The sequence below is a fragment of the Amblyomma maculatum genome, unplaced genomic scaffold (genome assembly GCF_055883805.1).
Source record: "Amblyomma maculatum isolate TAMU_Amacu unplaced genomic scaffold, ASM5588380v1 scaffold_24, whole genome shotgun sequence".
NCBI classification, from domain to species: domain Eukaryota; kingdom Metazoa; phylum Arthropoda; class Arachnida; order Ixodida; family Ixodidae; genus Amblyomma; species Amblyomma maculatum.
In genome coordinates, this window is record NW_028146749.1 from 2,769,676 (window position 1) to 2,785,506 (window position 15,831).

Consider the following 15,831-nt stretch of genomic DNA (forward strand, 5'->3'; position numbering starts at 1 on the left):
GAGACCATTGGTCTGAGGGTGGTAAGGAGATGTAGTTTTGTGCACTGTGCCTGAAGCATGAAGCACTGCGGCGAGGACGGTGGAGAGGAACGACTTACCACGATTGCTAAGGAGGAGGCGAGGGCCGCCGTGGAGAAGTATGGTGTGGATGAAGAAGTTGACGATTTCGGAAGCGGAGGTGGAAGGAAGTGGTGCGACTTCAGCGTATCGGGTGAGGTGGTCAACGGCAGTAACGACTCGGCAGTTGCCAGCTGGAGTCAAGGGCAGGGGGCCATATAAGTCTATTCCGACGACTTGAGAGGCGTGAAAGGACATGGGAGAGGTTGTAAGAGACTGGCAGGAGGCGACGTAGACCGCTTGCAGCGTTGACAAGGGATGCAAGACACTACATATTTCAATAGTGAGGTTGAAAGGCCAGGCCAGAGGAAACGACTTTTGATGCGGTCGTAGGTTTTGTGGTATCTAAGGTGACCTGCGGTAAGGTCGTTGTGAAATCCTTGTAGAATTTGAGGACGCAGGGAAGAAGGAATTACGGGAACCCAGGTGTGGTCCAGTGGGCTGTAGTTGTGCCAAAATAATGTGCCATTCTGTAACTTGAAATGTTTGAGCCGAAAACAGAGACGGGCATTTGGAGGTCTCATAACACCGGTGAGACCATCAATCAGCTTTCGACAGTAAGGGTCAGCACTCTGGTGGTGAGCCAGATTACAGTCTATGTCTGGCATGGGAGCAATAGAGGCGGCGCTCAAATAAAGAGTGGATAACTGTAGAGTTTAAATCGCGTGACTCCGTTGGGACAGGAGAGGAATGTGAGGACATGTGTTGCGATGGCGAAGCAATAGGGCAACGAGAGAGAGCGTCGGCGTCCTTGTGCTTCTTGCCCGATTTGTAAGTGACAGTGAAGTCATACTCTTGAAGGCAGAGGATCCACCGCCCGAGACGACCGGACAAATTTTTCAAAGAGGATAATCAGCATAGGGCGTGGTGGTCAGTGATGGCCGTGAAGTGACGGCCGTACAGGTAAGGATGAAACTTCTGAACAGCCCAGATGACTGTGAGACATTCTTGCTCGGTAATAGTGCAGTTTTGTTCCGCAGTAGTCAGAGTTCGGTGTGCATAGGCAACAACATTTTCTGTAGAGATGTCTTGGCGTTGCAGAAGGACAGCGCCAATGCCATGGCTAGTGGCGTCGGTGTGCAAAATAGTCGGAGCTTTGTCATCAAAATCGCAGAGGATAGGACCCGAAGTCGGAGCACGCTTCAGAATTTCAAATGCTTCTTCGCAGCAAGAGACCAGACGAAAGGCATATCGGTGTGAAGAAGCGCATGTAAAGGTGAGGCAATAGAGGCTGAATCGCGGATGAATTTGTGGAAGTATGATGCCAAGCCGAGGAAACTGCGGAGATCTTTGACCCTAGTCGGGTGGGGAAAGTGCAGCGCAGCAGCGATTTTGTTCAGGGTCAGGCTTATTTCCTTCGCTGCCTACGAGATGGCCAAGAACTAATAGATTTTCAATGCAAAATGGCATTCCTTCGTGTTTAGCTGTAGGCCGGCACTGGAAAGAGCTGTCAAAACTTTATCGAGACGACTAAAATGATCAGAAAATGATGTCGCCTAAGTAACAGAGACATGTTTTCCATTTGAGGCCGCGGAGAACTGTGTCAATCATGCGCCCGAACGTAGCAGGAGTGTTGCAGAGTCCAAATGGCATTACATTGAATTCGTATAAACCGTTGGGTGTTGCAAAAGCGGTCTTCCTTTTATCATCTTCATGCATGGAGATCTGCCATTAGCCTGATCTTAAGTCAAGGCTGAAAAAAAATTGGGCACCTTGTAAAAAGTCGAGGGCGTTGTCAATTCGTGGGAGGGGATACACATCCTTGTGAGTGATTCTATTCAGAGCACGGAAATCTACACAAAACTGAACCGGCTTTTTTTTTTGCACTAGCACAACAACAGGCGGTGACCAAGAACTGGACAATGGGCATATGATGTTGCGTGCAAGCATGTCACGAACATTTTCCTGAATAACCTTGCGCTCAGTTGAAGGCATACGATATGGCTGGCGCCTAACTATGCCTGATCCGTCAGTGTGGATGCGATGCGTTGCTGCAGCGGGTTGACCCAATGCGCCGAAATTGACATCGAACGGGTCTGCGTGCTTGTTCAATATAGCGAGCAATGCGTCTGTCTGGTCTGCTGTCAGGTCGGTGCTGATTGTGTGGCGAAGTGCTGCACTGAGCGAGGCAGGGGATGAATCAGAGCGATCAGAGGTGGAAATGGGAAGAAGAGCGACAGGCTGGGCGGAAGCAACTGATGCAACAGTAGAGCCGCGGCACAGAAGAATGGGCTCCGATGTGGTGTTGAAGGCAGCAAGAAGAGAACCGCTACAAAATCGAAGAAGGGACACGATGATGATAACACCTCTTGACAGGAGATGAGGGCTGGGTGTACTCAGGACGTCACCATCGGTGACGGCGTCAGAAGTCACAGAAAGAATATCTTCGTTGTCCGGATAGAGGACGTTATCGGCAACCATAACTAAGCGGGAGGAAGGTCGTTCTCTATCAGCAACAACGCTGCCTGCAGTGACCTCAAGAGTGGGAGCGAAACACTTAATGTCTGCTGAGGCGTTTTGGAGGAAATCCCAGCCGAAGATGAGTTGATGGACACAGGAGGATACGACAGCAAACTCAATGAAGTGCAAGATACCGTCAATGATGACTCGGGCTGTGCACGCTTCACAAGGGTTAATATTCTCTCCATTTGCAGCACGTAAAGCAGGACTGTTGTAAGGAGTGCACACTTTTCGGAGTTTTAAACACAAGTCAAGCTGCATAACGGAAAAAGCGGCACCAGTATCAATTAAAGCTTCCAGTACATTTCCTTCAACGAATAGAGTCGACATGTTCGATTGGAGCAGTGGAGGAATTGGAGCGACGGCAGACAGTGCAGTTTTACCTCCGGAAACTGCACAGGCTAGTTTTCCGTGCGGCAGGCAGAAGCTGAAGATGGGGGTGAAGGGGAGACAAAGTCCGCTGAAAGGGTGATGGGGAGCGGCGAAGCGATGGCCGTGCTGTCATAGACAGGTCAGGGGAAGTCGACGGATGTCATTGTTGGTGTAATATTGGTGAGGCGTAAGCTGGTACGCGTCGTCACGTCAAACGTACCTGTAGCTCGCACGCTCATCTCGCAGTCATCGGCGACAGACGCGTGTAACATGGCCGCGGATGCCGCAGTAGAAACAAACTGGACGAGGTGGGAGAGGCCGCCAATTACCACACACCGGTTGTCGCGAGGACAGGGCGGCGAGGCTGGGTGACACAGGCCAGTGATGGGCAGGAAGACGAGGAGGTGCCGCAGTAACTTCAGCATACGTAGGGACTTAGGAAGGGGCTGGTGGTTCTGTAGCCATGGGACGAGTGAATGAAGCAAGGTCCTCCTTGATAATGCCATGCAACTCAGGAGATTGAACAGGTGGACGTGAGAAAGCAGGCACCGACGAAATATCATTGTGGAGCTCTTCCCGTATAATAGAGCGGATCATGGTGCGCAGATCGGCTTCGGGAGCTTGGCTCGGATCACAGGTGTTGTTGAGGCGGCGCGACTGTAGGTAGTCAAGTCGCTGGCAAGTGGCACGAATGTCTGCTACATATATATCTATATACACATATTACACTAAGAGTGCCAACAGCCACTGACACCAAAATAAGCATGGGAACTTTTTGTATTGATCATTGTGAAATAAATATGTGATCATGGCAATAGTTGATTCATACGTAGAACCTCTGTCATTACTGTCATGATTAATAATACCTGTCATGAGTGTATTTTCAAAAGTGTTACCATAATCCATCTATTTCTGTTGTCTGCTTCACCAGCCGTGTTGGTCTGTATATCACAACCATATTTATGAAGTGAGCATACTACAACGTAAAATATTGTCTTGTTTACACTCGCTCTTCATTTAGACATGACTGAAAAAACACTTTCAGCTTGCAAATTCATACGAGACCAAATATATTTAGAAAACAAATGCGATAACTAAAAACACATTACTCTGCTGACTATATTCCACTGCTCTGAGTTTGAGTTGTTTAAACATCTGTGCTTGTTTATTTTCTCTCCGTAGATAAATACTCTACAACCATTTTTTATTCTTAGTTTAGTGATACTGCACAGCTTGTGTCCATCACTCCTGAAGTGTATAACTAAAATGAATAAACAAACTAAAGAAGCTGGCTGAGCACCCAAAGAGGTAAAGCAGAACAATGAATCTGAATTGAATTTGAGGAACCGAAAAGGAAGAACCGTTTATAACATGTAGCGCAGCATTGTTGCAGGTAATGGCAATAGATCTGGATCAAAAGAGGAAAATATGAAGTCAGGGGGAAAAATAAAATGAAAAGCATTAGGCCGGTATTACCAGGTAATGAATATCAGTTTACCAGTACATCACTTCGGAGGAAACTACATTATAGTTGCATCACGAGTGCTTGCATATGGGACAAACTGTGAGGATACCAATACAGATGGGAATTAAATTGGGGTCAGCATAGTAGAAGTGAAGGACATGGTGTACAGCCAAGGAAGACGAGGCAGTAAGGGTGGGTCTGGGTACAAACGAGAGTTACTGATGCCGTTGCTGAACCTGAAAATAAGACGAGTGGCAAGGCATGTTTTATTAAGGGAATAAGCAATAGTGAACTCTAAGGAAAGAAAAATGCCAAAAGGCAGCAGAAATTCAGGTAGGTGAATGTGGTTTGGAAGTTCGTCGGCCCAAGGCAGGCACATCTGATGCAGGACACAGTTAGGTGATTGAAGTTCCAAGATAAAGGTGCATGTCATGCAGTTTAGTTAGGTTACTACAAATTATAAACCTTTGCATATGCATGTTTTGTATGCTTTCTGCACTTATTGTTTTATTGTATTACATGGGTCATGTTTTACCCTCCTTATTTATCATTTATTATGCAAAAAAAAGATTTCTGCTATTTACTTATGTGGAAAAATATCTTTATTGCGATTTGAACAATTTACTTGAAAAGCCCATTAAATAACTGCCAGCCTGTTATGAGACCGAACTGTAAATTGTTTAATCCACTTTTAGTTTGTTTTTTTTCGTCTGTGGACATGTTGAGGCCACTGTGTTTGCACCACATTTTGTATTTTGAGCAGGTTTATAATGTCTGCATAAGTGCGGTCCACAAACTTTCACTTCTTTCACCTGTATAGGCCCATAATTGTCATCCCCTGCATTTGTTCTTGGTTTGTGCAAATGCAGTATATAAATGTGTACTTTCTGTTTTTCAAAACGGATTCATATGCTGCAACATACTGCCTGTATTAAATTTCTGTTTCACCCCTTAAAATAATACCTGCTATTTAATTAAATAATGTTGTATATACCAAAATATATAAATGACTAAATATTCACTTTGCCATCCTGTGTAGCAGATAAAGAGGTACCATCTTGAATTGTTGCCCACTTAACTTGATGCAAAGAAGGCTGGAAATAAGCTGTAAAAATGAGCGCTTCCACTTATGTTCAGGAAACAAGAAGTTTCAGTCAGAACACTCTACACATGGCTGGCACTGAAGGATAATAGTTGTGCTGACTCCTCAAAAATAAACGCCTCTTGAATAGAGTCCAAACTTCGTTCCACTTGACCACATGAAAATTTCATGTCATTCGGGTGTTTCTTCGTCCTGCAAGAATGGCTAGAAGAAGACTGTGCAGGGACTGGGCAGTAAAGTTGGTAAGGAAATTGAAACCAGGTGTTCTTTCTAAAAGCAGAACAGGTGGAATTAAGCCACCGACGTTGAGGCTGAAGCCGACAGTTAGACGGAAGCTCCTCTGATTGGGAACAGATGTACATAACATACTGACACGTGAAAATGGAACGCAGACTAAACAATAACAAAAAAAAAAACATTTCGGGACCCGTGTGGTCTTAATTGGGATGACATCGAAAGGAAGGAACAGTTCGTGCATGACTCGTTTTAAACAATACAGGTACGCGGCATAGCCGCGCTCTGCTGCATTTTTAATAATTATAAAGGCACGCTTACATTCAAATAATTGAAAGCATGTATGCAGACAGAATTGCGTTTCGTAAGCACTGTCAGTGCTGTTTTGAAGCTTCAAAATACATGCATACAATGCACGCTAAAAGGGAATGTATACGTACCTAAGTACACACTTAAAACAATTACCTCGGTAATCTCTCAGAGAAATAATGCTCACCACACACACACACAAAAAAAAATAATAATAATAAATTGAAAAAGCATACGCCTCGAATCGTTGGACCGCGGGGTCTCTCAAAGCATCGCGCCGCCTCGGGGGGTGCATTCATCAGCCGATGGCAACAAGCACAGGTGCTGGAAAAGCTTTCCGGTATAAAAAAAAAAGCGCTTAAATAGGTGCGCAGAAGCGCACTAAACGACACACGCCACAGGTTAAAAGCACGTAAATAGCTGGTCAAGTCCGCCAGCTGGACACTCATCCGTCGATGGCAACACAAGTTCGGTTGGAATAACGAATTTAAGCTTAATTAGGTGCGCAAAAGCGCACGAAACAACACACGCCACCAGTTAAAAACACGGAAATCGAAACCTCGGAAGTCAGCCAGCTGGAGCAGCGTGCTACCGCGGCCAACATGACGCCCATTGAAAAACCATACTCTTTGAATAGCTGGGCCGCTCGGCCTGGCTCGGCTCTCTCAAGCTTGCGCCGCCTCGCGGTGGCCGACATGAACGCCCATTGAAAAAGCATACGCCTTGAATCGCTGGGCCGCTGGGCCCCGCTGGGCCGCTGGGCTCTGCTCTCTCAAGCTTCTTGCGTCGCCTTTGGGGGTGTAGATGGCAGTCGGAACAGCCGACTTTCTTCGTCTCTTCTGTCGTTTTCTCTCTTGCAGAGCCACCGTCCCAAGCAAACCCAAATACGCGTCCGGCTGCTGCACCCTAGAAGCCCAAAAGGTCAACGCAGAGCGCCCCGGGCTGCGGCAAACGCCAATGGAGTGCCTGTCTAGGCATCCCAAGGGCATCCAACCTAGTGTATATACCTCTTTGTAAATATAATAAATGTTTTCACCATAGAGTTTCTTACACTAACTCACGGAGTAAGATAGACAGGAGCGCCGACTCCGCTCTTTGGAAGAGCGAAATTTTGCTACGTCGGAGAAAGCTTGGTGGCGGATCCGATAGATGGCGCAAGTATTTGTCACTGACTTTTGTCATCTCTTACTTTTTGCTTTTCTCGTACCTTTTTAGTTTATCTACTTCACCAGGCTAGGGCACATTACTGAACCCACCCGATACAAAGGGTACAGCCACAAATCATCATCATCATCGACGCTGCTGCAGCGTTCCGCAGCCGCGCATCCGCTCCGGCGGTTCCGTGCTGCCACCGAGTCTGTCGTCTGCTTCATGTCGCTGCACTTGCTTATCACCTGCATCGCCGCGGGGAATATATCCCTTGAAATTGTGTTGTCTGCATCTTCGAGCTGTACCGAGGTGTCACCTGTTGCCTGCCTCATCGTTGGCATATATCTTTTTCAGTCCCGTTGCGCTCATCTGCTTCATACAGCTCACCTGCCGCGTCCCGCTGACTCCTTCCTATTTGCGAAGATCCTCATGCAGAGCGCGTTTCACCTCTCTGTGTTTTCTCCTCTGGATGAAAGTGTGAGTATTTTGATTAGAAAAACAGTACGCGATGTTAAGTTCAGTCTCCGGCCCCTGCGCATAGACGAACAGAGGCCGAAGTGGATGGTTCTCGATCAATTTAGACCACCTAGGGCTCTTGAATATGCGCTGACATTCCACAGCGAGCGCATAATCTGCGTGTTTATTACATTTCCTCTGCTCAACGTTGTAGATGCAGCATCGGTGGCAGAATTATGTTCTGCTTCCACTACTCGAAAAGCTTTGAATCAGTTGGCGGCTGAAACAAGGGGACTTTTTCGTTTCCTTTGCCGTACCCTGAATTACATCCAACGACGAAACACTTCATCGCCTACCTTGCCATCCGCATATAAAAAAAGAAGCAATGCACAGCATGCGCTCCTCACACACATGTCGCGCTGTGTGCCGTTCCGTCAAACGTTGGTTCCGTCTGCGTACTGGTGATCTCGCTGCGTGGTTTGTCGTCTGCGTGCCCCTGTCGACTCATGCTTAAGGGAATACGCAGACGACAAAAAACAAAACAAGAAAACACTGGCAGAGCTTTATCTTGAAGTTTTATCGTAAAAAAAAAATACAGGTTGGTGATGACCACGATTCCACTTGTGCGTTTTCCGGCTAGCAAGGAAGATAGAGAGAGGAGGAAAGCGTGACCAAAGCCGCGTCGGCGAGGAAAGGGGAGCGGAGGAAGAGAGTACAGTCCGAAGCTGAGCTCCGGACGCCGGCTCGGCGTTCGTGTAGCAAAATGGGCCTACGCCGAATGCATTGCAGCGCGCCTGAGTCGGCGCTCCTGTCTATCTTACTCCGTGCACTAACACGGCCGGTCTCGAGGGAGAGCGCGTTTCTCTCTTCTCTTCATAGAGTTAATACAAAGAGTCTTTGTATTAACTCTGCTTCTCTTACGGTCTCTCCAATGGGGTCTGTTTCCACCGCCCGCCGCGCCTCGGTGGGGTCGCCACCGCCCCACTGCTGCTCCTCCGCTACAGCCGTTCACGCGCAAGGGAAACGCGCGCTCGCTCTTCGCTCCGCCCGCATCGGTTGCAACCGGCAGGTTCTGATATTTCACCCCTTATGGCTTATAGGAAGAAGCCGTAATCAGCGTCTGATTTATCGTGTATGAGTCAATAATGCGCGTGCGCGCGCCTTCGTCAGTGCTATCGCGCACGGTCGAATGAAGTTTCGGGTGCACTTACATCAACACTTTTTGCCCCTAAATTTTTACAAAGCTATATGTACCATTTTATGCAGTGTGCCTTTGAAAGCTGTAAGCAGGTACAGCGCGACCTGACGCTAGTGCATGACAAACTGTTCGGTGGATATTCTGTCAACCGCTGCCGTTTTCGTTTAGAGCAAAGAGGCACCAACGAAAATTCATAGCACATCTCAGATTCAGAGTAAGGAACAAAAATTTACGCATACAGTTAAAATTTCAGTTGTCTAGTGAAGTGGGCTGTTCTAGCTTCGTTTAAAACAAATCAGTAGGTTGAAAGACAGCAGATGTATACGTAGTCTCGCGACTGACGCACACGTAGACAGTCGTAGTCAGTTTAATACAGTGATAAAAAAACATTTAATCAAGGAAATGGGCATAAACAGATATGCATAATTGAAAAGAGCAACAAGCAATAAAAAAATATGTCCTTCAAAGTTAACACATTGCACTCATTCATCAAAACGGTACATATGCGGCTAGAACATTGATGTCTCAAAATCTTTCTGGATGGTTGTGCACATAAGGAGCTGGCCTTTCGTTCCTGTCTGTCACTTTCTTAGCATAATTGACAAGAAGGATTCTGAGAAATTTCTCACATATTAAAGAAGCGGACCTTATAGCATGGCTATTGTCAATGCCTTCCGGGCAACTCAGGAAAGGTGAGTTCTCAAGTGCTGGCTGGATTAAGATTTGAAGGACTTCCAGGACATTTGTGTGTGGTAGGTGCACGACAGCTTTTTTTTTTTTTTTTTTTTTTTTTTTTTTTTTTTTTAAAGACACAACCTTGCCCAAGAGGGCTACAAACTCTGGTTTTGGATAATGCAGTCCGCTAGAATCTTGTCCTCGCAGAATAAGTGTACATTGGGCTGCTTCTTTCGCTGGTTTCAAGAAGGACAAGCGTCACACCCGAAGTCACTGATTAACTGCACAATGTATCCAGCGACGTAAGCTAAACCAGAATACGTGACAGTGGGTAATGGGATGACAGGAGATACCATCACTTCTTTCAGTTCCTCGGTTACTGATTGCGGCAGAGCTGAAATGATTTCGTCGGTGTCGACACTAGGTGCCTAGGCGCGCAATACAGCGCGACATACAACTCTTATAGTCACCTCTGAATAAATAGCACAGAGAAAAGCTTTTATATCCATTATTGAGGAGTGTCCCTTGAGTAACAGTGGCGAATGTGTAATGAGCAAAGCATTCTACCAAAATAATGGGGCAGCGATTGCTCTCTAAGGCAGGCGGAACTATTAGTTCAAAAACATACTAGAAAAAGAAAGAAAATATTGCTAGGAATTAGTGCTTGAAATTGATTTCCTGTTTTCTCATGAAATAATCATGTAAACATTTCATTAAACCAATGTTTATTTGCAAAATTAAAATAATGTTTACAACATAAAACATTTGCTGGTCTATAATTTATAGCAAAATGGATAACAAAACTTAAAAGCGTTTACTCTGACGTTATACTAATACTTTATGTCATGTAAGCATTGTGCAACTTACATTACATTTTTATAAAATTATTTTAATCTTCGGTGTTACCTCGATGGTTTCTCAGCTAGCGCTGAAAGATGGTTTTGCCATTGTTGCTGTTATGTTTGCCTTGAAGCTTCGATGTGATCATGCTCATTCATTTTTTTTTTTTTTTTTGTTCATCTTCTTGTACAGGCTTGGGAAAACATTCAGATTAAAATGAACAAAAGTAGATACCATGCCGCAATACATGTCATATGCTTGTCGAACGTTTGCTGAGCGACAGTGTTTTTAATATAAAGACTCCATTCACGTGTGTAGCACGCTGACAGGATGCCGCTGCAGCATCTACCTTCTGTAATCTTTCATTCAGGGGCTGCACTCACCACGAAACCCGCGGGCGACAGCGTGAAACTAGGCAAAAGTCACCCGCCGCCACTGAAGCAGATGCGGAGCGAACAGTGAGCAGGTCGCGCCCCTTGCGGCGGCGGAGAGCGTAACTCAAGAAGAAAAGTTCCCATTGTTCACGCGGCGATTGAGAAGGCCGTAAGAAACAACGTTAATAGAACTAAGATCTTAGTTCTATTAGCGTTGGTAAGAAAGAGCGCGCGCTCTCTCCCTCGAGACCGGCCGTGGCACTAACTAGAGGGAAAGCTGAGGGCGCTGCACTTCAGTCACCATGGGCGCGCTAAGAATCATGGGCCGGTGTGCTACTTAAGTTATTGTGACTGGCCACAGGGTTACAATACAATAACAAGTACAGAGTCTTGAATATTTGGGGGCTGGAATTTAAAAAATTCCTATGCAAAATCTACTGCCCCATTCGAGCTGAAATAACGTTCACAAAGTAGCAAAATATCGTCTACGTTATCTGATAAGTGATTCAATATCGGTACTTGCCTAGATTTTCCGAAATCGAGAAAAAACTGCTCTTGGCGGTGTGCACAATTTTCGCAGAAGAGAGTCGAAAAGCTATTTTGACATGATACGTCATCTGTCGAGCAGTGAGACAAGCTCCATCCCGGCCGTTGGCGCGCTTGCCTCGCTGCCCGACAGATGACGCAACATGTCAAAATAGCTTTTCGACTCTCTTCTGCGAAAATTGTGCACGCCGCCAAGAGCAGTTTTTTCTCGATTTCGGAAAATCTAGGCAAGTACCGATATTGAATCACTTATCAAATAACGCAGATGATATTTTGCTACTTTGTGAAAGTTATGTCAGCTGGAATGGGGTAGTAGATTTTGCATAGGAACTTTTTAAATCCCAGCCCCCAAATATTCAAGACCCTTAGTACACCGGCTTATGTGCTTAGGATCGAGACGCCTGCTTCTGCAGGGAAAGAGAGGTTAGCCTTGACCGCCTAGTAAAGAGCAGAGACATTAGTCTGCCAACCAAGATCCGTATAACTCGTGCTATGGTCTTTCCAGTTGTGATGTATGGAAAGAAGGCTGACCGCCGAAGAATTGACGCGTTTGAATTGTGGTGCTGGCGGAGACTCTTGAGAGTTCCTTTGACTGCCAGAAGATTGAATCAGTCGATATTGTCGACCATAACCCTGACTGCTCACTGGAGGGTCAAATTATGAAGTTAAAGCTCAGCTACTTTGGTCATCTGATGAGAAGAGCGGAGTCGCTGGAGAAAGATTTGATGTTGGGAAAGGTTGCGGGTCGCCGGAGGGGGTAGGCAGCGAACGCGATGGTTAGATATGGCATCCTCGAGGCGCTGCAGATGAAGTTATGTGATGTTAGGGAGATATAGTGAGAGACCGGAAAGCGTGGCGTGACATGGTCCATAGGGTCACGAAGAGTCGGACACGACTGAACTGGTGCTACTTGTTGCGGGACAGTCGGTTTTTCTCGGATGCAAAAATTGGCATTACTGTGACGTTTTTTTCATCATCATCATCATCATTTCGAGGTGAAAAGCCATAGCCATAGAGTTAATACCTCTTTGGCCATAGCACGGTGAGCCACCGTGAGCCATAGTAGCGAAGGCGCAAAAGCAGACGTCGCCATAAAAGGTTTCTGTTTCCTGAAATGCCACTAAAAACTTCCTTAAGTAATTGCACAACCGTAAATATTTACAATACATTTTTTTTCCTTTTAAAGTGTGCCTATTAAGTGCGAAATATTGGTATTTGTGCTGCTCAAAACTAAGCCGATAGGAGAAAGAGCCATCGCTTATATTGGATAAATCTCACACTGACATGCTGTTTATCTCCCTTTTTAAAATTTATAGTCACAATATTGAATGATAGGACATTATTTACGCTAGAACAACGTTTATCTTTGAACTAGTTTTGGCCAAAAGTTGTAGTTCTGCACTCGGTAGCTCTCCGACCCACGAGATTTTTTTTCCTGTATACCTGATTTGCTTGGAACATCAGTCATCAGTTGTGTATGAGTAATCAACAAATCTGCCGAGAGATTGTCGAGGCTTACTATATCCCTAAGGCGAAAGACACATGTGTAGCGAAGCCATTGGTTTATCTTCACAAGAAAGAAGTTGCATTCTTAGATAATGTATTAGAGCAACGGTTGATGCTTTGAGCGCCCATGGTGGCTGAACTGGTCGACTGGAAACTCTTTCCTTCCTCCATGCGTTTCATACATGTATATATACCTTATTCCATATACAGCGCCATATATCAACTGACGGCGGCTTTGCTTGCAGTGTTGCCAAATGTCGATGAGCAAAAGTGGCTAGATGGCAGCGTGAAAGTAGCTTAAAGTAGCTAAAAAATCTAGCAAGGAGCTAAAAGTAGCTAGATTTTTTCCCAGGAAATTTTATTTTATATTTTGCATATATAACGCATTTATAGGCAGCTCTATATTATTGTACAAATTAAACACAGCTATCAAGATATGGTTTCTTGCAGGCGACTACGCATGATAAGTGCTAAGTAACGAATAACTAATGATAAATGCGCTCAAGTTTTGATTCCGATAATTTAGGCAGACGATTTCGCAAAGCGTTAAGGCTTGCGTGCGCTAAGAAAAGACGAGATGCGAATGCATCACTGCTCTGTAAACATGTAAAGAATGGGCTTTTATCTACTTTTTGCACGTACACAGAAACCTAAGAACGGAGAGTTATGAAAGGTTTAATGACTGTCCAGGCGTAACTCGTCGGCGTAACTCGGACCGCTTGGCATCTTGGCCTCTTCCATCCACTCGGCGCTGATCGCGCATGATCCGCAGAGATAGTCGAATCAGACAGTCGATTCCAGGCGCCTTATGGTCGCCGTGCAAAGAACGTTAAGAGTTTAAATAATAGGAATGCGCACACACATGCACAATAGTGTACCGCGAGCACCACTTCGATGCTCATCGGAGCCCCCGCGCTGCACGATAGGCGACACCCGTCAGAAGCTGCGCCGCCGCATCAGCCGCATCGCCTCGCCTCTCTTTACTTTGTGAGCATTTTTTTTTTCTTTTTCCCGCTGGAGCAGACATGGAGGAAGCTCCGCGTCTTGTATTACATCCTCCTCTCCCTTTTCAAGTGTTTCCTTCTTTCTCGCTGCGTCTTGTTTAAGAACTATCAGATGACGCTATGTGCCTGACGTCAGTTTCATCATGTGTAGCATGATGTGTAACGTCTGAGGGAAGATTTTTCACGCCAGAATAGTAATTTTCCGAAATGTAGCCAGATTTAAGCTAGATTTCACCAAAATAGCTAGATTTGTAGCTAGATTTTTAAGAAAAGAGCTAAAACAGCTACTCGTAGCTAAACTAACTTCCTTGGTAGCTAGTTGAGTCCAAAAGTAGCTAAATCTAGCTACAAAGTAGCTAAATTGGCAACCTTGTTGCGCCACCAGAGGGACTGCAAAAACTCGCGCACGCCCACCACCCCTCCCCCCTCAGCGAGAAGCGTGCTCTGAAGGCATGGAGGAAGTCTGAAGGAATGGTGGAGGTGCTGAACTGCTGATGACCTTTGCGTGTCGGTTCGCTCTTCCTTCGTTCTCACCGCCGTTGAGGTAACTATAATGACTATAATATATTATTCGCTGATGTGATAGCAAGTGGTTACAGAGCTTGCTTGTCAAGCTGCTAGCTTGCGTAGGCTGCCTTTGCTGCGTTCAAAACAAGAGCTGGCGAGCGGCAAAATCCGCGATATTCATATTCGATATGTTGAAGAACAGACAAAGCGTTATAGTACGACTTTTTGTTGCCGGCAGGTAGGTGTACATTTCTCATGTGATATCAACAGTAGGTTGGAAATATCTTGAAAAGTGCACATCAAGCGCATTCTGCCATTTGGTCCCCTATGAGGCCAAGGTGTGGCAACTAAGAAAAAAAAGGGGGAGAGGTAAGTTTTACAAAGAAGGAGTACAGCGTGAATGAGAGAACAAGTGTGAGATGAATGTATTTTAAGAAAATTAAAGGGAAAAAGTAGAGTAGGCAGGTCATATATGGGTACGACAGGCGGTCAGTTACAGCTGACAGCAAGGTGATCGCATGGCCTGTAGAGAGCCATGATATAAATACACTGGCAGAGTGCAGCCGCTGGCCTGACCAACCCTTCCTTGTTTAGGAACTTCAGATTTGAAATAAACAGGATGTGGGAATGTAGTAGAAGCTTGGCTTTTCTTGTAGCAGCTGTATGCGTCTGAAGGGGATGAAGGCCATCTAGCGTGACACCCACCTTATGCCATTTCCTGTCATTTCTACCCTGCACAATCCAGACGTGGCACACGTTTCCAAGCGCTACTAGGACCTCAAACTCACTCAGGCCTGCACGAAGAAGCACAGGAAGAAACTTGAGTGCAAACAAGGTGTTGTTTACTCCCTGCCACTGTCTTGTGGTAAATTTTATGTAGGTCAGACCGGAAGATTTCTAAATGACAGCTGCTACGAGAACCTAAAAAATGGTAAAGGTAATCTGCTTGAACACCCAGTAGAGTGCAAGCCGGACTTTATAAAATGTCGTCATTAACAAAAACAGGAAACAGGTAACAAGAGAGATCATGGAGGCAAGATAGATAAAAAGCCTAGACAGGAAATATCTGAGATGTGTGAGCATGCCCTCTGTATCACTATCAAGAAAAGAATTGCTGTTTCTTGATGGCGCAAACAAAAACTAGAATCTGTTGCACTAGTGGTTGCAGTGTGATAGGAGATGCCTTCGTTTGTGTTTCCGAGCGCTAGAGGTCTTCATCATTAAGGCTGCGTGCCAGCTTCTCGGCCAGACCCCTCTTTTCGGCTGCTGCTGACAACAATGCTGCAGATAACAGCGCATGCGTAGCTAGTCCCTCTTTCCTTCTTCCCCTCCTTTCTTTCCTTCTCTATAAATTTCCGAGCCGGAAATAAAGCGTCGTCATTTCGCTCTGTGAATCTGTCTGGTTTTCATCGCGTAGCTGCCGGCCTTTGGCCGGTAGAACGCAACATCGGCAAACAGCGGCATGACGCTTACAGCGCGCGCAGCTTATGCCACTTTTGGGCGCGGATTTTCCACAC

The 15,831-nt window shown here is 45.8% G+C and overlaps 1 protein-coding gene and 1 long non-coding RNA gene across 7 annotated transcripts in view; one reads left to right on the forward strand and one right to left on the reverse strand.

Annotated features, from left to right (window-relative positions):
• The window catches only part of LOC146171003 (uncharacterized), a 359,551-nt gene that overhangs the window by 185,212 nt on the left and 158,508 nt on the right, over window positions 1–15,831 (reverse strand). The gene's annotated exons all lie outside the window — the stretch shown is intronic.
• The window catches only part of LOC146171009 (uncharacterized), a 36,692-nt gene continuing 35,043 nt past the window's right edge, over window positions 14,183–15,831 (forward strand). For all 5 annotated transcript variants that reach the window (XM_084586651.1, XM_084586652.1, XM_084586650.1 and 2 more), the window contains exon 1: window positions 14,183–14,351. The gene's annotated coding sequence lies outside the window, so the exon portion shown is untranslated. The remainder of the gene's footprint in view (window positions 14,352–15,831) is intronic.